This window comes from Zonotrichia albicollis, chromosome 14 (genome assembly GCF_047830755.1).
Source record: "Zonotrichia albicollis isolate bZonAlb1 chromosome 14, bZonAlb1.hap1, whole genome shotgun sequence".
Classification (NCBI taxonomy): domain Eukaryota; kingdom Metazoa; phylum Chordata; class Aves; order Passeriformes; family Passerellidae; genus Zonotrichia; species Zonotrichia albicollis.
Genome location: NC_133832.1, coordinates 4,554,411 through 4,564,808, shown reverse-complemented (window position 1 = coordinate 4,564,808; position 10,398 = coordinate 4,554,411).

Genomic DNA, 10,398 nt, shown 5'->3' with positions numbered 1-10,398 from the left:
CTACCACATTTCCCCCTGATTTCAATTGTTAAAACTTACTTAGCTCTGTTCTCACAGCTCATCACAGATGATGGTGAATTTCTCTCAGGATTTTCTTCTCTAAAGAGCAAAAAGCCACTGAACTGTGGGCCACAGTTAAAAACTGACACCAGCATGAAACTGAAGGATTTCAAACATGGTATCTGTGAATGACACCTGATATCTTAACTATTGTAGCCCTTTACCATAAACTAGAAACTACCAGTGCAATTCTCTAATTGATATCTCATCCTCTTTGGTAATTTTAGATCATTAGGAAATACCCTCTTCCATTTCATCCAACAAAAGTCAAACAAGTAATTCTAGGCACCTTTTTTTTTCCTAGAAGATAACACCAAGCAGCAAAATTCACTGCTGTGTTGGTTTTTTTCCTTCTACAAGAACTCCTAGAACACTTTCTATGTATGCTGGTATTAAATTTATTTTTCCTCCTAAGATTGGTCTATAATAATGTTTGAACTAGGAATTAGTTAGCAAATAAAAAACTGCATTCAGACCAGCTGAAAGGCTTTGATCTCAGAAGATCTCTTGCTTAGTCACATGGGATTTTGGATAATTTTTTATTTCTTTGTCACAGTCTGAAGGTTTGAATGTTGCTTTACAGGATGATTTTTTTTCCAAAGGGGCTGGTTGGAGCATTTTGATTTTGGATCATTCCCAGACTCAAATTCAGCCCTTAAACTTTGGGCTTCTTGAGATCTCCTGAGGTGCTTTTATTGCCCCATTCCTGTTGCACTAAAATACTTTAGAAACACCTACAAACTGAAACAAAAACACCATTTTTTCTTTAATATTAGCAATATCTGGGGCAGATTTTAAATTTTTTTTCCACTCTGTCTATATGTATATGAGCAAAAGAGAGAGGCCAAGAAGAAACACTCAAGAAAATCCATTTACACACAGACAGGTTTTGTATTTGCAGAGAGGAATGATGCATCTGACTCCATGTTCTCAGGAGGCTAATTTATTATTTTATGATGCTATGTTGTATTAAAGAATACTATACTATACTAAAGAATACAGAAAGGATACTTAGAGAATGCTAAAAAGATAATATTGAAAACTCGTGACTCTCCCCAGAGCCTCGACACAGCTTGGCCCTGATTGGCCAAAGAGTCAAAACAATTCACATGAAATCAATGAAACAATCACCAATTGGAGAAACAATCTCCAAACACATTCCACATGAGCACAACACAGGAGAAGCAAATGAGATAAGAATTGTTTTCCTTTTCTCTGAGGCTTCTCAGCTTCCTAGGAGAAAAACCCTGAGCTAAGGGATTTTTCCAGAGAATGTGAATGCCACAGACAGGAGCTCAACCTGCCTTGCTCCCAGAGCCCTGAAATTCCCACAGAGGATTCCCAATCAGTATTTATCATCATTTATCCCATTTTATCAGCAGAGCTATCCCAGGGGAATGACGAAGCCAAGGGCTTGGAGAGGTGAGGCAGAGCCCTTGACCTGAGCCCTGGAGCTCAGAGCAGGAGCCAGGCTGATGTGCTGATGGTTGCTAAGCAGAACAGCTGATTGCTGCCTTTGTGCTGGGGGTTTGGGGCTGTGTGGCCCTGCTGGATGCTCAGGAGGTCAGGAATGCACAAGTCACCCTGGGCAGAGGGAAGGGGAAATTCACTGGCCTGGCTGGAGGCACCTGCAGCAGCCAGGGCTCAAACAGAGCACAGCACCTTGCCCCAGTCCCACCTGCAATGGATGAGTAATGCCATGGCTGACTTTGACAATTAAAAGGAAAATATCATGGATATTTTATGTTAAGATAAGTTTTATAGGTTTATAGTTATGTTATACCCTCCTTGTGTTGTTATTATGGCGTGGCCTGGGTTTGGGACATTACTATGGCAGCACGAGAGCTCCAATCAAGGTTTAAAGAAGTGATCTCCACCACTGGACAGCAAAGGACTCCATGGACAGAACTTCGGGGGAGCTAAAGGGTTAAAAGGCAAAACCTCCATTGTGTGGATGAGCACATGGTGGGGAAAATCCTCTGCTCCCAGTGGTGCCATAATATTTTCTCTATTCAGTCTCCTGTTGTATTTTTGATAAGGTTTTAATAAACCTTTAAAGTTTTTGGAAGTGAGTACCATTTCCTACACACCTTCCCCACCTTAACCTCACATTTACCTCCCTAAAGTCTTCAGCTGGGCATAGTCCAGCCTCAGCCCTGCCAAGCTGGATTTAGCATTAGGGCAGCCAAGAAATCCTGCTGCAAATGGGTGACACAGTGGAGGCAGTAAATTCATGTAGCTCATGAGCTGCTGGCTCTTTGTCCTTATTTGTTTCACCAATTCTCCCACTCTCTTCACACTTGAGAGAAATGTGATTGTGCAGAAGACAGCCAAAGATGCCTGAGCCAATCTGAGACCTGCTGGTTCTATATCCCAAAATCCCTGCTCCTATTCTCTCTCACAGCCAGCCCCCATCATCTGTGCTCGTTATTATGCTCATGCTCAGTTAATTCAGCCACCCCCTGCCTTTTAGTGCATTACTTTTGTACCCAAGGCAGCCCACTTGGGACAGCAAGTGCCAGGACTGCAGAGCTGCAGGCACAGAATAAAAATCAACACCCTCCTCTTACATCCAGGGCCTGTGCCCTCAGAAAAGGCTCTGAGCACCAGCCTGAGCTGGGAAGGGCTCGCCCTGTCAGCCTAAGAAAGGAGGCCTGACCCACTTCAGGAGGTTCCCTTAGGCTCAGCAGCTCTGGGAAATAGGACAGGGATCAATAACAGCCAGTGAGTCCATTAGGATCAGCCCATCCCAAAGAGCTCTTTCCAGGGCTGGCAGTAGCCTGGGGCTTGGCTGAGGGATGTGGCACCACCCCAGCTCCTGCCTGGCCTGCTCAGAAAAGGCAGCTCTTGGCACGAGCTCCCAGCTCTGCACAGCACCAGCTCTCAGCTCCTGGGACCTTGCAGTGCTTTGGGATCAGTGTCCTACAGCAAAACAGAAATACTAAAAGGTTGGCACAAGGCAGCTCTGCTGTCCTTTTTAGCAAAAGAATTGCATAAGGGGTTCTTGGAGTAGAGGAGACATCTTCTCTTTGGGGGGTAGCTGGAGAAGGACTGGTTTGAATCCAGCATCTGAGGACTCCAGGTATGATCTGCTCAATTAGGCTTTTGAAAACTCCCTAATGGGAAACCTACAAATAGTTTAGATAGGAGCCCTGTAGGAAATCATCACATGCCCAAACACCAGATCCTCCCAGGTGATGCATTACTCCACAATTTCACCTGATGGGACTCTCAGGAGCTTCTCTGGTGACTTGGGGTGTGATGTGACAAGACAGCACCAGACTCTCTTTCCCCTACACCTCCCCAGCAGTTTTGGGGAGCCTCTCAGCTCCTGGCTTTGTTAAATGAGTGCTCACACTCATTGGGGGGCTGAGTGTGAACTGCATTGCCTGCACTGCTGCTTCCAGGTTAATAAAATAATAATTTATTAATAAATGCGCATTTATTTTCCCGTGGACAGTGACCTTTTTCATGGACAGTGAGTATAAAGAATGAAGGTAATGCAGAATCTGTTCTGCTCCTGAGTTATTTCATTGATCCTCACTATTAAAGAAGTGCAGTGCTCAGTGAGCATTTCTCACTTCAAGACTTAGTTATGACCCACCCCAAAGCAGTGGGCAGATGGGGAAATATCACAGAGAATGGGATTTTTTTTTGTTTGTTTTAGAGGGAGAGAAATAGAATAGAATCTATAACACAGAAATAGAATCTATAACACTATATTTGTAAGCCTCACAACTAATTAAAAAATAAAACTAAGCACACACATTTTTAATGCTAACTAAGCAAAATAACTGCACCAATGCTACCCAAACTTGTACATATCCCATGTGACCAGTTTTCATCTTGCTCAGAATGCTGAAACACAGCAGGACAACGGCAGGAAAGAAAGGCAGGCACACATGTGCTGCCTTCTAGAAAACTGTTCCCAGGAAAATCCGCAGAGTTAGAGATTCCTGCAAAGTCAGAGTTCAGAATAAAGTAGGAAGACTGTGCTCATCCGAACAACAAATTTGTATTTGTGCAAATCATAAGCCAGGGGTGAGGTGAGGGGGGGGAAGATAAATAGGTTAATCTGTTGTAAACTGATTTTGACCCTGAAGGTGATCACAGGTACACAGCATTACGGCACTTTAAACTGTTTTATGCAAAGCTTAAAAAAGACCCAGCAACAAAACAAAGCTTTTTTTGTGTTTGCTAAACAAAGCATGAAAGAATAGTGACAAAAGTAGGAGGAGCCGAGTTTGTCGGGACAAAGGCGGGAGGAGGAGCCCCGATGCAATGGAAATGCAGTTCAGTGCTCCTGGATTGATATGCTCATCCTTTAAACCCGCAGGGCTGGGAGATCACAGGGCCTGAAAGTCCATCAAAGAGCACTTCCCTGCATTGATCCAGGCTGGAGCGGAAGGCTGGGGGGGGTCTGCTCCTCTCCATAAGGCTGCCTCCCAAGATAATCAGCTTTTCTTCTTGGAAATTGGGGGATCCCAAACATCAATAAAGTGTTATTTCAAGTAAAACATCAGTCTAAACCTGCGGAGGCCTGAACGTGTGTGGGTCGCTTTTGTGGTGTTGTATTGCTGGGTTGGTTTTTTTAAAAGAGAAAAAAAAAAAAAACAAAAAAAACAAAAAAAAAACCCGAGTATATAACATCATAGGAGGGAAAATATTTTACCTTGAAAGTATAATCTTAATGCCTGTTCTGTTCTGTTTTTTCCAACTTATCAACAGCAGAATCTCCTGTGGAAGTCGCTTAAGCAGCCTCACATATTTTCCTGGCTGTGTCTGGATGCTCAAGCAGCACAGCAGCACCTGACCTGCAAAGAAATTTTTTTTTAAAGTTTGAAAATCATGATGTCCTTTAGTTAAAAAAAAAATCATTTTTAGTTAAAAAATCGTTATGTCCTTTGATGTAGAGCAGACAGGCAGCCACAGGCCAGTCCAGCTGCTTGGGTTAGAACATTCAGGTCTGAGGAAATGAGGAAAGGGCAATTGGGAGCCTGGGGAATGGTTAACCCTGACCAATGGCACAGGCTCAGGACAGCTTATTTGGGCTCAGGGATGAGGATGGGGAGCCCCTGATCACCCTCTCACAGCTCTGGGCCTGGTTTGCTCAAATTAGAGACAGAACATTGATGTTTTAAAGGGCTGAACATGCAAAAAGCAGGAGTGGGGGGAGATCAGGCAATCCAGCACTCTGTGATGTAACCAGGGCCTGGAAGTCGTTCATCAACCTTGGTTTGACACTGGGAACTGTTGGGATGTTTTATTTGTTCAAGGGGAGATGTGCTGAGCAAACAGAGGATGATACAAGCTTTTCCATCCCAACACCTGTAATCTGACCTGATAAAATTTAGGAATATTTCAATACCATTAAACAGCTGTGTTTTAGTAACATAAATCAGCTGGCTGAGCAAATCTCAGTGCCCTGGAGATCCTGGTAATTACAAAATAATCTGTGATATCCTGGTGCTTGAAACTATTTCAGGTGACCACAACCATTGCAGAGAAATGTGATGAGAATTCCCTCTGAGCACTGTCTATGGGTACAGCAGAGGGGAAGGAGCAGAAACTCAGCTGCTCACAAATGGTCCATTTCACCATTTTTGGGATGAGAAAAGGTGGCAAAGGAAGTGATTTCTTTCAAAACACTTGGCTCTGGTGTAGGGGTGGTGTCACTGGGATTAGCACCCCACCAATCTCAGGGTTTTGGCAATCAGGCACACACAAAGTACTGAGCATGTTTCAACCAAATTCTGTGTGAGCTAACAAATCCCTGAAAATGAATAGTACAGATCAGAGCAATCTCCTGCCCTCAAAATACAGTTGTTGATCATTTCCCTTTCACTTAGCTCCCCTCCTTCCCCACAAAAATCACACTACTGAGAATTAACAGTTTCTCTTTCTGTTATATATACACACAGCCTGGCTCTTAACTGCTTTTTAAGAATATTATTTGTTGAAGATTTACTTCTCCTGCACAGCTAAAGAGTAGATTAGTCAACATTATTAATTATTTTTATGACCTCAATGTCTACAACCCTCAGAAAGTTTACAGATCTAATCAGTGTGCATAGAGTAGAAAACACCTTCTGCCTCAAGAGTCTGGCAATCTGTGCTTTCTTTTGCAGAGGGAATTTTAAAAGTAGTATTTTGCCATACAAATTTTAGTGATTTTCATGGTGAGGACACAATCACTTACGCAGCAGTGGCAAACTATACTGGAAAATTAAAAAAAAAAAATATTCTTTTGGTGGTGTAAACATATCCAGGCAGAAAATCATGCCCTACATGACAATTTTATGGAAAAGGCTCCTGCTCATCAGCCTGCCCCTGAGCATCTCTGCAACACCATCTGCCAAAGGTCAGCACCCCTCAGCCCCAGCAGCACCACTCACATGTTTGCCTCCAAAGATGCTCCAGCCAGAGCAAACCAGGTTCCCTGGAAGGGTTTAAACACTCCCAGCTGGGTTAACCTGAAACTAACCTGGGGGTGCTCCTGAGAACGGCTCTGCTGCTGAACCAGGGCAGCGGTGTGTTGTATTTGTGGGGTGCCCTAATGAAGGAAGGAATGATGAATCTGAATGATGCATCCATGTTCTCAGAAGGCTAATTTATTATTTTATGATACTATTTTATATTCAAGAATACTCTACTAAACTATACTAAAGAATACAGAGAGGATACTTACAGTATGCTAAAAAGATAATAATGAAAACTCGTGACACAGCTTGGTCCTGACTGGCCAATAAATCAAAATAATTCACAGCAGAAACCAACGAAACAATCATCAGTTAGATAAAAAATCTCCAAATACATTCCAGACAAGCAAAACACAGGAGAAGCAAATGAGATAAGAATTGTTTTCCTTTTCTCTGATGCTTCTCAGCTCCCAGGAGAAAAATCCTGGGTGAAGGGATTTTTCCAGAAAATATGAATGCCGCAGTGGTGATCTCTGCAAAGTTATAAATGCCTGGGAGCACCTTGTACTGGAGACACTGAACCCTGAGAAAAGCCAAATATGTGGGTGGGGTTCCCTAAAACTCAGATACCTGCAGGTGAGGCTGTGGGAAACCAAGGCAGGTAAACATCAGTGATTCCCATTGTTTCCCTCTGTTTTCTTGTTTTGGAGTTTTGGAGCCATCAATACAGGACAGGCGAGCACAGAGATGGTTCTGCAGCTGTGGGGAGGGCACTGCACAGCCAAGGACCTGTCAAAGGCAACAGCAGAGCTTTGGGACAAGCTGAGCTTGCAGGGGGTGAGCAAAGGCAGGGGGACAGCTGCTTGCAGGGGAGAATCTCCAGGAATCTGGAAAAGGATCTGATGAAACAATGGTTAAAGAAGCCAAAGTGAGAGAAGAATTTTGACTTCCCGACAACCAGTACAGAAAATCAAAGCAAGGCATGTTACAGGGTGAAAGCACGAACAGAAACTGCTCTTTAAGGGTTTGAAATTGGAAGAAATGCTGTAGAAATTGCAAAAAAAAAAAAAAAAAAGCCAATGAGTATTCTGAAGGGCTTGCAATGTCCAAGGCAGTGAGCTCAGTTTGGCAGAGAGCTTGGTGTGAATTAATGTGCGCATGTGCAAAAGTGCTTACTTTGTGTCAGGAGGCAGTTAAGACACAGAGATAATTGGTAGATTTGAGAGATATTTGATAGAAATAAACTTCTTCGATGGGACAAACCAAACCAACGCACAGGAAAAGTGGTCCCAACTAAAACAGCAGCTTGAGCTTTCCTTGGGCAGTGGGGGATTTATCAGCAGTGGGGATTTATTTGGAGCAGCAGCAGGGCAGGCAGCACACACCCCTTTTGTTTAGCACAGCACTGGAGTTGGGATTCCTGCAGGAATTCCCTTCTTGTCTAAGGCTGCAAAGGGAACCTGCTGCATCTGTAATCAGAAAAAACCCCTCAGCAGAGGCCATCAAAAATATATATTTTAATATATATTTATATATATATGATAAATATATATCCCAGGAGCATATTTGGCTCATTACACCTTTGCCCTGTTTACACAAAACCAGGGCTTGTTTGTGTTTAGCTCTTCTGACAAGCAGTCCTCTCCAAGTCTTGCAGCAATCATCTGTAAAGAGGATGAGAAACCACATCTGGGAGGTTTCTTGCAGCAATTTTCCAATTTTCTGACTCGCTGTGACAGTAAATGGGGGCTCTGAGGCTCGTTCCATCACTGGCGAGGGCAGGAGCTCACTCACCACCTCTCAAAGCAGGCCTGGCAGGCTCAGACTTCATCAAAATATTGACTGCACTGAGCTCTCCATCAGGCTGCTGCCATCCAGCCCCACATTTTCTGTGAGGGAGCAATTCCCAGCCATGGGCAGCATACAAAGACACCAAGAATACACAGTAGCTAAAAGGAAGGAAAAAATTGAGGGATTTTCCCATTTAAATGCAAGTAAAAGTGAAAGCACCGTGTATTTTTCTTTAAAAAAACCTGTATTTTAGGCAGCCAAATCAAAGCTACCACAATGGGACAGAAAGGGGTCTACTGCTGAACTTTTATTCCTTCAAATGACATTGCAGGGTTTAGTTATAACCAAGGACAGGCCCAAACTTTGGAAGTTTAACCTCTGGCTGAGCAGGCAGCATCCCCTCTCCTCTGCAGCACTTTAGATATTCATGAAGTGCAGTGTGAAGTACTTTTCATTTTTGCCATGCTTGGTAAATTAGCCAGCAGGCAGGGAGCAGACAATAATAGCAGATTCCTCTTCGATTGCTGGGTTTGATTTGCTGCATCTCTGGGTGTTTTGATCATTTGCACTGGAGATAAGTCCCACACAATTTGGGGGCTGGCAAAGTGGGATTTAATAAGTCTCCTGTAAAACACAGCGTGTATGCAAACAGCCCAGAGGATTAGACCCCGCTTGCTTAGTTTAGAACTTGGTGCAGCCAACCTGAATAATCAAATGGAGGAACAAAAGTTGTGAATCCCCTCAATGCTCTGCTTCATTAGGATCTCCTTACAAAAAAAGAAAATGGGGCTCATCTGATCAGCCAGATTTTATGGCATCTGATTAGACCACCATTTTCTCAGCAGGTCCCCTTTCTTTAAACTGTTGACTATGGATGGCCTGCTGAATAGGATGAACTTTGGACCGCTAAATTGCAGCATTATGGTTATTTAGTGTAATTTATGAAAAAGAGAGAAGTCATGATCACCTACTTCATATTGCTAATGATATCTCCATTTATCAGAACAGCTATGAGTTTGGATCATCATTTTTGCCTCACAGTCACAGAACACTGGCCAATTAGATAAAAAAAAATTGTGAATGTGGGCTGTGTGAATACTAAATTAAGATTTAATAATCCTTACATAATCATTTATTACTGTTGACTCTTTGCTGCTTTGCATTAAGTTCCACAATCTCAGCGGGTTTGCTTCAAAGTTTCCTATTCATTCCATATTTCCTATTTGCATTTTACTGCGAGCAATCTAAGAGGAAAAATAAAGAAAAAAAATGTGAACTTGATTGTTTTGCTCTGCAATGTTTCATCTAAACAGCAATTAAACCCACAACAAATTACAAAGATGCTGTGAGAATTAAATGACAGTGATGTCAGCGTGAAAGTGCCCTTACCCTGGATGAAAAGAGATTTCCAATTACAGAAATTACCACTTTGTCTTTTTCCCCCCCTCAACAAACAAGACAGCCAAACACTTTCCTTAGAGGCAAATTTCTAAATTGCTGATTATTACAGGTAATGATCTATTCACTGTGTCAGCCTCCCAGCCTTCCTTAGGAGCTGGAGTTATGCAAGGTAACAATGAGGAATCAGGGAGGGGAGCAACAACAGCACTGGGTGATGCTGCTGGGCACAAACCAATTCCTCAGGCACACAAGGACTGCACATCTGTCCCGCCTCACCCCCACACAAACCCCTGGGTGATCTCCTCACCTGCAGCCCACTCGCAGGTATCGATGGATTTCCAGCTGTGTAGGAGCTCTGTCCTGCTGGCTGAGCCCTGCCAGCAGCTTGTGCGGTCACTGGCACCCAGCCCCATGGCTCAGGTGGGCACAAGCCCTACAAACACCCAGCCCTCAGCCCAGCCAGGTCCTGACACTGCAAAAAGTTTGGGTAGACCCAGCTCAGGCAGCCTGCACAGCCCCAAACTGTGAGAGCATCACAGCTCAGCCTGGAGCAGCTCTGCACAGAGCCCAGCTCTGATCCCAGCCTCAGCAAACACATTTTTCTTATTATTGGTTAATAAATGGCCGTGGGAAGGTTGTTCTGGAAGGCCTAGGAGCTAAATGCACGATAATTATTCCAGCACCACTTCTGGTGCAAGCACTTCTGGTTTGAGTCCACTTTGGAACT